General features: G+C 39.1%; 1 pseudogene; it reads right to left on the bottom strand.

Annotated features, from left to right (window-relative positions):
* Window positions 1-15370, bottom strand: part of LOC117968604 (polyunsaturated fatty acid lipoxygenase ALOX15B-like) — a 32296-nt pseudogene extending 16926 nt beyond the window's left edge.
* Window positions 15371-16600: the final 1230 nt, after the last annotated feature.

Here is a 16600-nt window from a genome sequence, read left to right as displayed (position 1 = left end):
ATCCAGCTTCTTTTCAACTGTTCCACTTAATCTTTCCAATGCAAAGCAGAGATCTGTGTTTACTGTGTCCCATGCAGTTTTCTCACAAGCTCTTGGCCATTTAACTCCAGGCTTGTGCCCGCTGAGGTTCTTTTCTCTCTTATGCTGGTTTGTCTGACCGGGTTCACAAGGATCATTAGGTTCATCACAAACATATAGATAGTTAAACAGATATACAGATAGCTAGCCAGATATATATTACAATTGTTACAAGATATCACATTACATTTTACATACAATTAACCATTTATGCAGATTTTTTTTTTACTGGAGCAATCTAGGAGGTAAAGTATCTGTTTGCTCAAGGGTACAGCAGCAGTGTGTGTGTGTGTCCCACCTAGGATTGAACCCACAACCCTCCAGTCAAGAGTCTAGTGCCCGGTTGCATAAAACATCTGAAGTATTTCACTTATGTATGACACTTAAGTGTATTTTTTCACTTAGCTAAGGGAAAAGCTTAAGGGTGTTGCACAAAACATCTTAACCATTCTCCTTAACTAAGGCATGTTTTCACTGAAGCAATTTTCTGTGTCTGTGGCGTCATTGATGTGGTATCACTTTAAGGGTAAATGAGAAATGCTGGTATAATGCATCTCTTGAGGTGGCTCAGTGGCGGCACAGTGCAGGTACTGAAGCGCATTACTTTCAGTGTAAAAAAGTGGGGTTGTTTCTGAGATGAGAAAGAGATAAGGTAGCGTGACCAGGAAAGTGTATGAACGGGAGGCAGCACGGGACGGACAAAAGAAAGAACAAGTGTATAATAAAACATTGAACCAGGCAGTAACAGGGACGGCAGGTGCTGTGCATGGTGACTAATTTTTTAAAAAAAAATTTCAGTCACAGGGAGAGTACCTGGAACAAAACATTTCATGTTGTTTGTCCCCTGGTCCGCCCAGTGAGAGTAATCCACCTCCCCAAGTCAACATGGAGCCAAAGGGTGGACGGAAGAATCTGGTGGCTCCTTAAACTATTCACAGGCTGTCTGGAGGAAGGGCCCGACGCTCACAGTGGTATGGTGCAGCACTGTTGAAAGAATTGTTTTTCTGATATTTTATGATGCGTGTGGACTGTTTTTAAACTGGATTTGTTTTCCCTTTGAGTTTTTTTTATTTTTTATTACAGTGTGGATTTATATAGTGAGTTTGTTTTGGACACTGTTTTTGTTTCCATTTTGATTAAGTGGGGCTTGCTGTGGATTTTTTATTTTTTTTTGCACTTTGCACTTTTGTGAGCTAGACAGTACAGGACTTTTGGCCAGTGTTCACCCATGGATGATATCTGCATCCTGAGCCATTCTAAAAAAGGCATAATACCACAGTAGTGACGTCAAAAAGTGATAATTCCTCTAGAGGAAAATGTACTTGAACTTTGACCCATTCAACGCCTCGAGACCATCACTTTAAATTAAAACACTTGACAACACCCACATTACAGAAATGTTCATTAATGATCAACAAAATGAGAATACGTTAAAAAAAAAATGTAAAGCTGGTACACTCGTATCTCAGAGAAACTGGAGAAATGGATAATGGATAACGACATTGACCGTCTGAACAGCACTTAAACACTACGTTTAAAAAAAACGCACTCTACTGCTGAACCTCGTCTTTAATATTAGTATCACAAGGGTAACCATGTATTATAAAAAATAATAGATGGGCCTCTTCAGTGAGTTACAGGAAAACAATTCCATCTCGGGTTTCTGTGACAGTTTATAAATTACTTGACCTTCGATCTCGTGTAATTGCCACCAGGTGGCATAGTACGGTTAGGAACGTTAGTGAGCCACCGTTGAGTATTGAGGTCACAGGAGAACTTATACTTAGAGAACATTTAAGGGGAAAACTAAAGGGGAAATTTCACTTAAGATGTTTTATGCAACTGGGCACAGAGCCCTAACCACTACACCACACTGCTGCCCTGTTACACAAATATGTAGATTAATTAGACAGACAGACAGATAGCTAGCTAGACAAACAGATATACAGCTGGCTAGTTAGACAGACAGATAGTCATAATCAGACATAGATAGCTAGTAAACAGTTATCTAGTTAAACACATAGACAGTAAGATAGATAGCTAGTTAGACAGATTGACAGCTAGTTAGATATAGATAGCTAATTAGACAGTTAGCTAGTTAAACATATAGACAGTAAGACAGATAGCTAGTTAAACGGATTGCCAACTAGTTGTTAAACATATAGACAGTAAGATAGATAGCTAGTTAGACAGATGGTCAGAAAACTAGATAAACAGATGCTATTCTTTTCAATGTGATAACAGCAGACAGACAGACAGTACCTGACTCTTCAGTTTTGTTGACTCCAAAGTACTTTCCTATGTCTTCCATGGATCTCCAGTGAGTTTGAAAGTGTATAAATTCCACTAGTTTTAGTTTCACCAGACTGCAGGATTAAAACAGAAAAAATCTTTCATCATTTCAGAAAAAAAACAAGATCTGAGTACAAATTCTGTGATTTGAGTATAATGTTTCAAACAATAGAAAAACTATTCTGATCATTTTCTGTGGGATTCATGAGAAAAAAAATCAACAAAGGAAGAATTAGGAAGAAACAATTACAATAAAAATAAATGAGAGAATGATACATAAAACAAATACATGAGAAAGGAGAGAAAGAGAAAAATAAATGAGAGAAAAGAAAGAATAAAAGAAAAAAGACAACAGAAAAAAAGAAAAAGTTAAGATGAAGGAAAGAGAGAAAGAAAGAATTAGAATGAGAGAAAATAAAAAAAGATGAAAGAGAGGGAAAAGGAGATCTTACGCGGAGGTGACTGTAAACTGAAACTCTGTGTTTTTGCTGAATGAAAATTGCACATCCAGCGGCAGATTGCAGGTCTTCTTAATATCCACACATTTCGGCATTCCTTCTGCATAGGTCTTCCATCTGCGTGAAAAGTAAAGAGAAAGATTGTACAAAGCAGGCATAGACAGGTAAGAACTACAGCTCCCAGCATGCCTTTTCACCCGTGGCAATTGCAAGGTATGCTGGGAGCTGTAGTTCTTTAAAGAGCACTTATCTGGGATTTTTATTAACTGGAGTTCAGTCCACACATGTTGCTCCAGCCTTTTAAGTAACATCCCTTCAATTGTAACCTTCATTGTTAACATTCTGACAAGTTTTTTTACACTTCCAAAGTTCCACACGGCAAAGAAGTCCTCAAAATAATGGCCGCCGCTCATGGAGTGCAGATTTTGTGCAGCATAAAGGCTGGGTTACACCCCAAAACCCAGCTACAGCAGGCTGCTCTTATCGCCCGATCAACCCAGCCCTGTTATCATCCATCGCTGAACTATGAACGCACGGCAACAGAGTAGTTCAACTTGATAAATTTATATGAGAGAAATACATATTAAACAATCACAATTTGGCGAATGTCACTGGCTCGTCCAAGAAATTAAATTAGGTGACTGAGTTTTTCACTACCAGCCCAAAGTTTCTAAACAACTGCTTAGATAAATAGTAAACCAACCAGCCCACCGCATCCCAATCAGGGAATGGGTAAAAGCTGTGCCAAGACCAACCTTGCCGGACGGGGCACTAAACAGTGTCCGACATCAATCGATTACTCCTTTGCCAGAGCTTACATAACAACAAGAACCATCATTGTTGCACTTTTATTTTTTATTATTATTATTATTATTATTATTATTATTATTATTATTATTATTATTATAAATGAAATGCATCCGGAGCAAGATAAAAACTTGCACACATTTTCATCGCCATAGGTGCTGAGCGTTATAGAAAGTAGATGATAGAATGTTCCCAGAATTTAAATGAGTAAATAAAAGTGCTATACTGATGGTTACTGTACCTGAAAGTCTTCCTTCGCTGGTCCAGCTCTTTCTCTCTGTTCTGCTTCAAGATGTCCATTTCATCTTCATTGGGTTTCTTTGCTGCAACACAAGTCACAGTTACACTCTCGTTAATAGGAAAAACTAGCTATGTCTAACTGCCTATCTGTTTAACTAGCTAGCTCTCAAATTAGCTATCTGTCTATCCAACTAAATATATGTCTAACTATCAAACTAGCTAGCTATCTGTCTAACTAGCTCTCTGTCTATCTAGCTAGCTATCTGTCTAACTAGCTCTCTGTCTATCTAGCTAGCTATCTGTCTAACTAGCTCTCTGTCTATCTAGCTAGCTATCTGTCTAACTAGCTCTCTGTCTATCTAGCTAGCTATCTGTCTAACTAGGTAGCTGTCTAGCTAGCTAGCTATCTGTCTAACTAGGTAGCTGTCTAGCTAGCTAGCTATCTGTCTAACTAGCTAGCTATCTGTCAGTCAGGCTAGCTTAAAAAGCAATAATAATAATACTTTTTTTTATTTCTTATCAATGAAATGAAAATAATATATTAGTAGATTTCCAATAATAATAATAATAATAATAATAATAATAATAATAATAATAATATTTGCCTGTTGGGTTGGGTGCTGGCTTGCTGTGATCCTCTAATTATGATAATGGGTGGATGGATGGATATTAACCACTTCTGTGCTAAGGCCCTGGTAATTCCCTGTGCTAGAGGCATTTTGTGAATTTGTGACTCTCCTGGTTTACATTAAAATTACTCTATTTTCCATTTCAGATACCCCTGGCAAACCAAAAAAAAATATATATATATGTATATTTTTTGTCAGACTCTGAAGTTTCTATTGGTGCCATTATTGTGATTATTATTTTTAAAAAAAATGCTGCTTTTTCATAAAATGTATTATACCTGTATCACATTTAGTCACTATAATACGAATGTTTGGTGGAAAATGTAGAACATTTGAAGCTGTTTGAATTGCCCTGAGTGTAATACTACTAAGGCAGTGCTGACCTGTGCCCTCTCTCAGCTCCACACTCCGATTCTTTTTCACCCAGCTGTTATAGGGGAACCTGAAGCTCCTCCCGCCTGCACAGTCCTCCACGATCACTTTGGAACAGAACCAGCGTTTCCCCTGAAAGCGTGCATGTTCCAGTCTCACCAGCACGATATCTCCCAGACTCTCCTTGCAGTGCATTTTATACTGCTTGTGCTGCAAATGCAAAAAGAAAACATGAGTAATTGATCCATCTACTGTATCTATTAGTTTATCTGTCTATCTACCTATCTGTCTAACAAAGGCTAGCTATTTGTCAAACTAGCTAGCTAGCTGGCTATCTAAAAAGAAAAACAACCTTTGTTTCATACTGTTCTGTAATGTGATCTGTTTTGTTTGAAAAAGAAAGTTACACTGTTAATGTATTGCTTGGAAGAAAAAAAAGTAATATTTATTTATTTATGTATGTATTTGTGTATATCAAGTACACAAATACATACAGTAGTGGGGAGCGTTTACTAATTTCCCATTTGAAAATCCCATTGACATGGAGTTAAAGTTGTTTCAGAAGTTTTGATTCCCTTAGATAAATGTGTGTTGGCAATAGGGGATGTTGTGGGTTGTGAAGAGATTAAATCGGCATCTCAGATGAGTGGATCGATTGTTGTTTTTTGGGTTCAGTTGATTTAGTCTCTAAAGTAGTGGAACAGGTTATTGTTACTGATGATACGTTTTTTCAGGTTTCAGGTTTTTAACTCTGTGTAATGTTCCTCCGTTTTTAAAAAATGAAACTCTAGACAGTTAGCTCGCCATGGGCAATTAACGTCGGGGTTAAAGAGAATCCCTTTGGGCTGTAAATCCCCCCAGCTTAAGTATGTAGTATCACTTAGAAGACAGGTATTTATGGTGCTTAATGACGTAAATTTAAATATTGCTCAATTTAAGATCGAGGGTAAAATGTGGGAGTGAGGGACCGGTTTTATAGAAAAGATTAAATTATTTTTTGTCTGTTGAAAATTAATGGTGGTTTGAGTACCCCTTTCCCTGTAAAGCGAGTCATTAGACAAGGGTGCCAATTGTCTGGAATGCTATATGCATTGGCTACAGAGCCTTTGGTCATGACTGGTCTGTCCATCCCTCAGGTTTCCAGTGAGCCAGTGAAGATCACAGCTTATGCTGATGACATTAGAGTTATTGTGATCAATCAAGCAGATATTGTTCAGTTAACTATCTGTCAAAGACTGTTTGAAAGGTTGTCATCAGCAAGGATAATTGGGCTAAAAGCAGTGGTTTGCTTATAGGAGACTGGAAAGGCGGTCGTCCTCCAGATTTACCCAGTAGATTACAATGGAGCAAGTGTGGAATCCGTTATCTGGGAGTATATCGAGGTGATGACCGCATTATAAAAATGGGAGGGAAAACTGGAGAAGGTGAAGGCCAGACTCCAGAGATAGAGGTGGCTCATCCCCCAACTCTCCTATAGAGGAAGAATGCTGATAATCAATAACTTGGTGGCCTCTAGCTTATGGCATCGTTTTATCTGTTTAGACCCACCGGAAAGTTTGGTTAGGCAAGTTCAATCAGTACTGTTGGATTTCTTTTGTAGTGGAGTGCACTGGGTGAGAAAGAGTGTGGTCTATTTGCCATTGGTTGAAGGGGGACAGGGCCTTACAGACATTTCCAGCAGAATTGCTGCGTTCCGGCTTCAGGCCCTGCAGAGGTTGCTGTATTCCCCGAGAGACATTCTTGGATGTAGTTTGCTTCATTGTTCCTTCGCCAGGTGAGTGGGATGGGGTTAGATAAAACTTTTTTTGTCAGTTTAATACATTGGGTCTGAAACAGCTGCCAGAATATTATGGCAGTTTATTTAAAGCATGGAAGCTACTGACAGTAAAGAGGGATCCTGGGAATGTAACCTTATACTGGCTGTTAGAAGAGCCTCTTGTAGCAAATCCTGGTTTAAAAACAAAATTGGGGGAATCCAACAGTTTTATAGAGCATTTAGTGAGGGCAGGAATAGTAAAACTGAGACAGCTGCTGGATTATCGCAGCTTCACATGGAAGAGGTCAGAGCCCTTGGTTTCAGAGCCAGGGATCCGCTCTGTTCGCTTGGCTGAATGTTTCATTAATGAAGTGTGGAATGCCATGCCTGAGGAAAACATAGAGCTGTTGGAGGATATTTTTAGAAATAAGACTCTGCCTCTGCCTGACCCTGACTCTGATGTACCAGGGAAGCTGTTGACTGTTAAAGATCTGAAAGATCTTTCCCTGGCTACAGTAGATGGGAAGAAGCGGTATAGAATTTGTGTAAAAACACAACATCAGAAACAGCTTGAGTCGTTACCTGATACTCCTTGGGGAGAGACGCTGGGGGTGGAAGGACATATACAGCCAGCCGGGGGTTCCTTATACAAGCCACCACAACCAAAAAGATCAGGTGATCTGCAGTGGAGAATTTTACACACTATTGTTGCTGTTAATTCTTTTGTGTGTATTATTAACCCTAAAGATAGTTGCCCTTTTGCTCTAAGAGACTGTTTTTCATTGTTTTCCTTTTTGTAAAAGATTAAAACCCATGTAAGGAGGCTGTGTGGTCCAGTGGTTAAAGAAAAGGGCTTGTAACCAAGAGGTCCCCGGTTTAAATCCCACCTCAGCCACTTACTCATTGTCTGACCCTGAGCAAGTTACTTAACCTCCTTGTGCTCAGTCTTTCGGGTGAGACGTATTTGTAAGTGACTCTGCAGCTGATGCATAGTTCACACACCCTAGTCTCTGTAAGTCGCCTTGGATAAAGGCGTCTGCTAAATAAACAAATAATAATAATAATAATAATAATAATAATAATAATAATAATAATAATAATAATAATAATAATAATAATGTTAAATGTGCTGAGAAATATTATTGTTGGATTGGGTTTCCAGTTCAGTGACGTAATCTTTATTTTTGGTTTTAGATTTAACAAAAAGGACAGATTTAAAATTCAACTTGTCAATTGTATTTTTGGACAAGCCAAATTGGCTATTTTAAAAAGTAGAAGAAATAAGATGAATTGTTTTAGTAATCAAGATCCTGTTACCATTTTTAGAATGTTGTTATTAAGCAGAATGAAGCTAGATTTTAGTTATTATAAAATTACAAATCATTTAGAGAGCTTTCAGCAGATTTGGTGTATATATGATGTGTTGTGAGACATTGAAGATGATAAACTGTGTATGAAGTTTTGATATTGTGTTTTTTGAATTCATATAATTGGCTATTCTTTATTAATATTTAATTAATGAAACAATTGTGTTAATTTGTTATGAAATATTGTTTAATGTTTGTCTCAATGTTTTTGACTTTTTATAAGTGTTTAATAAAGTATTTTAAAATATAAAAATATCTATCTATCTATCAATCTATCTATCTATCCATCTATATATTTATCTATCTGTATATATGTCTATCTAGCCATTGTATTTGATAAACTCATAATGAATATACTCACCCTTTCATTAAAGAAATGCAGTCCTTTGTGGTCCAATTTCATTTTGTTACTCTGGCCTTTGGTGCCGATCAGAGTAACTGACAGAGAATCTATAGTTGAGGCATGAGAGCAGTCTGCAGTGATAACTGAGATGTGATAAGCATAACTGAGTTCGTTCCCCATTGTGAAGCTTATTGTTCTCAACTCCTAGACAAAGGAAGAAAAAAATATATATATGGAGAGAGAGAGAGAGAGAGTAACCATGTTAAGTATTGTGATACAAACCTCTCTCTGCCATTATTTAAATTTTCCATTTTAATTATGTGTCGTTATCTAGGCTAATATAAACTTTTTATTACTAAAATTTTTACTTCAGCCCTTACATATCATTCCTTTATTTTACACAATGGAATTTGAGGTAGCCTAGGCTTCAAAACGGTAAAATTAAACACTGGTCATTTTTTTATTATTATTCTTAAAATTGACTTTTTATTGCTAAATACAAATATAAGAAATTCAACATATAGCGACACAACATCATACTGTTTCAAAGCAGGATTGTTAAACTAAACTTAAACCGGAATTGACCATCTAATAATGTAATCCAGCCGTACCACCTTAAACATGGTGTTTGGTCGATCCACGGCGAGTATGAAAACGTTATCAATGGGTGCTAGTCGCTATAGTGTGTCTGCTGGTCAGTGTTTCCCAATTCTGGTCCTGGGGACCCCTTGTGTCTGCTGGTCAATGTTTCCTAATTCTGGTCCTGGGGACCCCCTGTGTCTGCTGGTCAGTGTTTCCCAATTCTGGTCCTGGGGACCCCCTGTGTATGCTAGTCAGTGTTTCCCAGTCCTGGTCCTGGGGACCCCCTGTGTCTGCTGGTTTTTGTTCCAACTGAGTTGCTCTTAATTACCAGTACTTAACTGAACCCTTAATTGAACTAATAATGTACCTGATCAAAGTTTTTGAGTTATTTGTTAGCTAAAGAATAGGATATTTCAAAGATAATGTCTAAAATTGTATTAAGTAACTTGAAATGTTCAACTTTTTACATGAACAATGAGAATAAGGTCTGAATTAAGCACACTATTGGTTGAATTAAGAGTTTGATTGAGAGCAACAACAGAAAACTGTTATTTAGTTCATAAAAAGTTGGGAGATTTCAAGTTCCTTATATACAGTTCCTTATACAGTATATAACTTAATCTCCAACTCTTTAAAATAATTCAAAAACTCTGAATAAAAACCAGCAGGCACAACGGGTTCCCAGGAGCAGGACTGGGAACGTTAGGTTACTTTCCATAACCCTGGTTCCCTGAAAGAGAAGACAACCACCAAACATTATGTATGGGATATCCCTGCCCACTGGGTAGGTATCGCTGAGCTCTTTATATCAGAGCTGCCAATAGGCCCCTTCCTTGTATGATCCACTCGGTCCCGCCCACCGAGGTTATAAAACTACTATCCAAAGGAAGCCATTTCTCTTTTTCCGTCGAACCCGTGAGGACGACCGAAGCGATCTCGCGGTTGGTGGTAATCTTCTCTTTCAGGGAACCAGGGTTATGGTAATTAACCTAAAACATTATGTATGGGATAATGTATACCAGAGCCGTCACGAGGGAGAAGGAACGGCAGCATATGAGGGACGCACAAGCACTGTCTAACCCAGAGGTTAGCAGTGTGAACTTACACCCTCAAGGACCCTCATGCCTAATGAAGGCAGAGCAGGGTCTACCACATTAACCCTTTGCGGTCCATTTATTCAGTGCGTCTCAGGCGCGTCAGGTCCAATTTATTTTCACATGCACAGTTTATTTTAGACACGCTGTTTAAAAGTATTTTCTTTCACGGTAAAACAGGTTTAAAAGGCACTGCATATCAACAGGACACACAGTACTGCATCTCCAGCCCCGCCCTACCCGTTGTTCGCTGTATTTTTCACATACCTCTTCATAGTAGTGCATACCGATAAATCATCTCCTGATCACTCGTTTTATCACTATACTCTTCAATAATGTGATCCAAGTCATTATTTTATTTCTATAACATCTCAAAAAAGCTCTGTAAATGTCCGTGATATTCTTTGAGCACTGGGTGCAGAAGCAGCTATCTTGTTTGTTTATGTCCGTGTTATCTCTGTGGTGCTGGGGCTATCTGTGTTTCTCAGATACGCCCCTTTTTTTCGGCTTCTCTCAGCTCCTATTGGTCTCACTCGGCCATTGAATGGTTTTCTCGGCTTTTTCTGGAGAAAAAATGACTAGAGACCTGTTTTTTACGTCTTTTTGATGATGTCGGACAGGGTCCCACATAGGACCACAAAGGGTTAAGACGGTAGAACCTGGAGAAGGTATGCGGGTAGCACAGCTAGCCGCTGTACAAATATCAGACATCGAGGCACCTCTGAAGAGGGCCCAAGATGCAGCCAACCCTCTAGTGGAGTGTGCAGCTACCATACCAGGTGGGGGGCAAGCCAGCACTATTAAATGCAGTCAAGACTGTATCCACAATCCAATGCGACAGATGCTGCTTACAGCGGGGCTGTCCTAAGGTCAGTGTCCCGTGACAGACGAAGAGCTGGTCAGATTGACGCAGAGCTCTTGTGCTATGCACGTAGCATCTCAATGCCCGCACTGGGCAGAGAAAATCTAATCTCTCATCCTCCATTGAAGCAAACGGAGGTGGATGGAAGGACTCCAGTTCCACAGACTGACTAACGTGGAAGGCTGTCATCACCTTGGGGAGGAAAGCAGAGTTGGTGCGCAGAGACACCCTGCTGCCATCTTCCCAATACGCATGCAGGAGCTGTGCACAGACAGCGCCTGCAGCTCACTGACCCGCTTAGCGGAGGTGATAGTCAAGAGGAAGGCTGTCTTCATAGACAGGTACTTCAACTCTATGGAGTGTATGGGCTCAAACGGGGCCTCGTGAGAGCCTCCAGTACAACATTGAGGCCATTCGGGGAGAACAGTCCTCCTAGGAGGGCGTAATCGCCGAGGGCCTTTAAGAAAACAGGTAGCCAAGAAATGCACGCCCGGAGACATTGAATCTACGAGGCATGGCAAACAGAGATAGCCACTAAATACACCTTCAAGGTGGAAGGTGACCTACCAGCATCAAGCAGTTCTTTCAGAAACTGTAAGATGACTGGCATAGGGCAAGATATGGGGTCATGGCTTCCAGCCAGACACCAAGCCTGGAAATACCTCCACTTATAGGTGTACAAAGACCTAGTGGAGTCTGCCCTAGCGCTCTGCAATGTACCCACAACCGCATCTCATAGCTCTAGGGCTAACCAGCGGTTCCTTTCAGGGGCCAGACTCATAGCCGGAACCTGCCCGGTCCGGGTGCGAAAGAGAGCCTTTCGTCTGACTGAGGAGATCCAAGCGAAGTGCATCTCCCAAAGCTGGCCGTGCAACAGCTGGCACTAGGTCAAAAACCAGACTCTCCTGGGCCACTTGAGGGCCACTAGGAGAACTGACACTTTCTCTTACCTAGATTGCTCCAGTAAAAAACCAACTGTATAAATTGGTAATTGTATGTAAAGATAATGTGTAAAATAAATAAATAAATAAATAAATAAATAAATAATATAATATAATTGTATGTAAAAATAATGTGATATCTTGTAACAATTGTAAGTTGCCCTGGATAAGGGCATCTAAGAAATAAAAAATCATACTTTTTTTGGGGGGGGGGCCTGAACCCGCCGCAGCAGGCGGGCCTACATAGCCAAGAGGGTCTACTCGACAGCGGGGATGTAGCAAAGCCTAGCCCCATGGAGGAGACGCAGCTGGAATAGTCACTCAACAGCGGGGATACAAAATGCCTAGCCCCGTGGAGGAACTGTGTACTCTCCGGAAGAAAAGACAACCATTCGCGGAGGACTGCACAGGCAGTTGCTCACACATGACAGACAGATACAAAAGATGGCCTATTGTAAGCGAGGAGGCCGCTGAAAGACAGAAAGACAAAAGACTTGGTCTAATCAAAGTCATTGATTCCGAGAAAGCGGCAAGCCAGCTTTCAGCACGAATCCAAGGGAAATACAATCGACTCGACTCGAGAAGCTCTTTTCTTATCAATACGCTCAGCTAAACACAGAGGTCTTACTGTACTGTCTTGAGAAGGAAAAAGAGAAATGGCTTCCTTTGGATAGTAGTTTTATACCCTCGGTGGGCGGGACCTAGTGCATCATCCAAGGAAGGGGACTATTGGCAGCTCTGATATAAAGAGCTCAGCGATACCTATCCAATGGGCAGGGATATCCCATAATGTTTGATGGTCATCTTCGAATTGAAAGGGAAACACTGGGCTACTATGTATAGCTGTTTTCACACTACACATTAAAACCCAGGTTGAGTCGACACAGAGCTGCCCCTGGGTGACTCAACCCTGAATTCAGCCCTGCATGCATTTACATTTGTATTACTCTGCAATGTATGGGTTCAGATTCGTCCCGGAGCTGGACAAGACAGTTTCAAACTACATATTTTCAACCAGGTCAACCCGAGGCAAACGCTTCATCCTGGCTCCACAGCCCCTGATTGAAACTACAGCGGAATAATGATTTCAGTCTTATAAAACCTAATGTTAAATACATTAAGAAATGCTTTTCAAATGTAGCCTAAAGACAGTGGTAAAGTAAAGCATTGTAAAAGCACAGTGAGGGACAGTACAGTAAAGCACAGGGAAGCATTGTAAAAGCATAGAGAGGGACAGTACAATAAAGTACAGGGAAGCATTGTAAAGCACAGAGAGGGACAGTACAGTAAAGCACAGGGAAGCATTGTAAAAGCACAGAGAGGGACAGTACAGTAAAGCACAGGGAAGCATTGTAAAAGCATAGAGAGGGACAGTACAGTAAAGCACAGGGAAGCATTGTAAAAGCACAGAGAGGGACAGTACAGTAAAGCACAGGGAAGCATTGTAAAAGCACAGAGAGGGACAGTACAGTAAAGCACAGGGAAGCATTGTAAAAGCACAGAGAGGGACAGTACAGTAAAGCACAGGGAAGCATTGTAAAAGCATAGAGAGGGACAGTACAGTAGCATTATAAAAGCACAGAGAGGGACAGTACAGTAAAGCACAGGGAAGCATTGTAAAAGCATAGAGAGGGACAGTACAGTAAAGCACAGGGAAGCATTGTAAAAGCATAGAGAGGGACAGTACAGTAAAGCACAGGGAAGCATTGTAAAAGCACAGAGAGGGACAGTACAGTAAAGCACAGGGAAGCATTGTAAAAGCATAGAGAGGGACAGTACAGTAAAGCACAGGGAAGCATTGTAAAAGCATAGAGAGGGACAGTACAGTAAAGCACAGGGAAGCATTGTAAAAGCACAGAGAGGGACAGTACAGTAAAGCACAGGGAAGCATTGTAAAAGCACAGAGAGGGACAGTACAGTAAAGCACAGGGAAGCATTGTAAAAGCACAGAGAGGGACAGTACAGTAAAGCACAGGGAAGCATTGTAAAAGCATAGAGAGGGACAGTACAGTAGCATTATAAAAGCACAGAGAGGGACAGTACAGTAAAGCACAGGGAAGCATTGTAAAAGCACAGAGAGGGACAGTACAGTAAAGCACAGGGAAGCATTGTAAAAGCACAGAGAGGGACAGTACAGTAAAGCACAGGGAAGCATTGTAAAAGCACAGAGAGGGACAGTACAGTAAAGCACAGGGAAGCATTGTAAAAGCACAGAGAGGGACAGTACAGTAAAGCACAGGGAAGCATTGTAAAAGCACAGAGAGGGACAGTACAGCAAAGCACAGGGAAGCATTGTAAAAGCATAGAGAGGGACAGTACAGTAAAGCACAGGGAAGCATTGTAAAAGCACAGAGAGGGACAGTACAGTAAAGCACAGGGAAGCATTGTAAAAGCACAGAGAGGGACAGTACAGTAAAGCACAGGGAAGCATTGTAAAAGCACAGAGAGGGACAGTACAGTAAAGCACAGGGAAGCATTGTAAAAGCAGAGAGGTCTCTCTATCTCTCATTATATTATCTTTTTCTTCTCATTAAATTGTACATTTTAAACAGGCTTACCCTCTCCATCTTTATTCTCTCAAGTTCTCTTTTTCTCGAGGTTCTTTGTAATTCTTTAAAATTCTTTATTTTTACTCGACGGGTTCTATCTCTCGCGCTCACTCGCTTTCAAATTCAAATTGAACTTTATTGGCACGATAGTGAGTTTATGCATTATGTATTGAAAAAAGCATTTACAGAACGAAAACACAACAATATGGTAACCAGGCTCACCTGCTGCTCATCCCTTACGTAAGAACCATATATAAAATATATAGACAAGAATGTATTTTAAATAAATGACCCATATATATTAGTAGGTTATTTCAAAACTAGGTGAATGTTTTTAAAATGTATTAAAACATAGGAATAAAGATATAAATCGATTTTAAATACTACAAAATCGGCCGCTTTTTGTAATACGGCACATATATTTAAAATGTATTACAAATATTAAATAAACACATTTTAAAATATATTTTGAAATATTGCTTATATGGCCTAAAAATGTATTGAAATTATATTTCATTTGTATTAAAAAAAATCAACACACTATATATAGATATTATATACATTTTTTTGTGTATGAATAATATATTCCATGTATTATTATTATTATTATTATTATTATTATTATTATTATTATTATTATTATTAAATTTCAAACAAAATATTCAAAATATATTCCCTCCATATATTAATATACAAACATTAAACCTATATATAAAATATATGAACCGGTACTTCAATACATATTTCCATATATTGAATGTATGGGTTGACGGTTTTTTAGCTCGTCTTGTATCAGTATTCGTTCAATTTCATATAACCATTACCTGTGTAAATTGCAAAAATCAAAATAGGCTAAAATATATATTTTAAGTCGTCCCGTCCTCCCTCTGCCTCTCTCTCTGTCTCTCTCTCTCTCGCACACTTTTCATTTATCCAGTCTCAAGAGGTCGCCTTCATTTTATAGCTGCCTTTTTTTGTTTTGTTTTTGTTTTTTACAATTAGGCTATTTTAATTCCTCCCTCTTTCCGACCCTTTTTAATTGTTTCCTTGTTCCTTACAAAAAATCAGCTGAATCATTACCTGACAGATTCCAGTGAACTTGTTAAAAAAAAAAAAAAAAAACTTGGAAAACTGTCAAACTAACACAGCTTATGATAGAACAGACAACCGTTTTACTCAAGCCTTTTCAAACTTAGGCCCTGTCCACACTATGCCTTTAAACCGTATTAGTTGCATTTAAGCCGTCTTAAAAGTGCTAAATACGGTTTGCGTCCACACTACGCAGCATTTAATACCTCAGGAGGTAGTCTCGAGTCCGGTTCTAATTAGATCGCACCAGGTAGTGCGGTTTATCAGAAGTGTGGACGCTGTAATACCAAACGACATGTTTTGTGTATCCTCAATATCCCAAAATGCTTTGTTGCTATCAGTGTACACTCCGCACTAGGTATTCATTTTTATGCTTCAAAAAATCTTTCAGGGCATTTAGTTAAACTAGTGGGGAAAATCGTATTTTTCTTGAATCGTACTTGTACTTTCTAGAACAAAAGTCATTGTATTTCTCTTGCTCTTAACCGTATTATTACTTGTACTGTGATCATTGAAATGTATTTTTGTTTACGACTGTAAGTCGCCCTGGATAAGGGCGGCTGCTAAGAAAGAAAGAAAGAAAGAAAGAAAGAAAGAAAGAAAGAAAGAAAGAAAGATAAGTAATAAATAAATAAATAAATAAATAAAACACAGCGTTAAATTAGGCGACTGCAAAAATGAAATGCGAGTTAAAAGTAAAAGAGTTAAAAGTAGGATCGGGAATGAACAAATCACGTAATTTGTCAGCTCTGTTTGAAATAAAATTAAGAGGACCAGAATTAGGCTCAGGCAAGATATGAAGGTAAAAACAAAGATTGTTTTGTAATTAAAAGCTTTTTTTGAGTTTAATTATAAAACAGAATCAGCTCAATTTGTTTAAAGGGACTTCACCTGATTAAAAATAAAACCTGAAAACTTAAAGTCAAGGAAGAGAGGGAGTCATTGCGAGTTTGTTGTCATAAATTGTTATTCTTAATATTCTTAATATTTGTTTATAAAAACCCTGTATTCACAAACTTAATGCGTCTAATTTATTAATATATACAATTTATAGTTCAAACGTACTTACCACTGACGGCTAAGACTCGGGCCGGGTATGATTTCCATTCATCTTTTGGTTCCTTTTTTTTTTTTTTTTTCC

This window comes from Acipenser ruthenus, chromosome 11 (genome assembly GCF_902713425.1).
Source record: "Acipenser ruthenus chromosome 11, fAciRut3.2 maternal haplotype, whole genome shotgun sequence".
Lineage (NCBI taxonomy): Eukaryota > Metazoa > Chordata > Actinopteri > Acipenseriformes > Acipenseridae > Acipenser > Acipenser ruthenus.
Note: the sequence above shows the minus strand (reverse complement) of the source record. Positions and strands in the feature narration are given on the sequence as shown.